We start from the raw sequence: 1,145 nt of genomic DNA, 5'->3' as shown, positions 1-1,145 counted from the left end.
GTCCCTCCGCGGGGCGTCCGAGGGTGGGTGTCCCGAAGGGCTGCGGCAAAGGGCTCCGGAGCTACGGCCGTGGGAATATCAAGGGGTGGTACTCCGTATCTCGGCCGGGCTTAGGGTTAGAGAGGCGCGGGTTGGCTCGTTGGATAGGTCCGCTCCGGTAGAGCAACCGACCCAAGGGACGAGTCGATCCGACCCAAGGCGCCCGAGCTACGGGCGTTTAAAGGTCAGGCGGTGGTGCCCCGTATCTCGGCCGGGCTTGGGGTTAGAGAGACGCGGGTTGGCTCGTTGGAAAGGTCCCCTCCGGTGGAGCAACCGACCCAAAGGGCGAAGTCCTGGGACTTTGTGCGCCGGAGCTACGGGCGTTTAAAGGTCAGGCGGTGGTGCCCCGTATCTCGGCCGGGCTTAGGGTTAGAGAGACGAGGGTTGGCTCGTTGGAAAGGGCCGCTCCGGTAGAGCAACCGACCCAAAGGGCGAGTCGATCCGAGCAAGGGCGTCCGAGCTGCGGCCGTGGGAAAATCCGCGGAGGGACCGCCGTATCTCGGCCGGGCTTGGGGTTAGGGAGAAGCGGGTAGGCTCGTTCGAAAGGTCCCCTCGGGTGGAGCAACCGACCCAAAGGGCGAGTCGATCCGAGCAAAGGCGCCCGAGTTACGGCCGTTTAAAGGTCAGGCGGTGGTACCCCGTATCTCGGCCGGGCTTAGGGTTAGAGAGACGAGGGTTGGCTCGTTGGAAAGGTCCCCTCCGGTGGAGCAACCGACCCAAAGGGCGAAGTCCTGGGACTTTGTGCGCCGGAGCTACGGGCGTTTAAAGGTCAGGCGGTGGTGCCCCGTATCTCGGCCGGGCTTAGGGTTAGAGAGACGAGGGTTGGCTCGTTGGAAAGGGCCGCTCCGGTAGAGCAACCGACCCAAAGGGCGAGTCGATCCGAGCAAGGGCGTCCGAGCTGCGGCCGTGGGAAAATCCGCGGAGGGACCGCCGTATCTCGGCCGGGCTTGGGGTTAGGGAGAAGCGGGTAGGCTCGTTCGAAAGGTCCCCTCGGGTAGAGCAACCGACCCAAAGGGCGAGTCGATCCGAGCAAATGCGCCCGAGTTACGGCCGTTTAAAGGTCAGGCGGTGGTACCCCGTATCTCGGCCGGGCTTAGGGTTAGAGA

This window comes from Paramisgurnus dabryanus, unplaced genomic scaffold, assembly GCF_030506205.2.
Source record: "Paramisgurnus dabryanus unplaced genomic scaffold, PD_genome_1.1 h2tg000145l_1_61691__unordered_in_group10, whole genome shotgun sequence".
Taxonomy (NCBI): Eukaryota; Metazoa; Chordata; class Actinopteri; order Cypriniformes; family Cobitidae; genus Paramisgurnus; species Paramisgurnus dabryanus.
Note: the sequence above shows the minus strand (reverse complement) of the source record.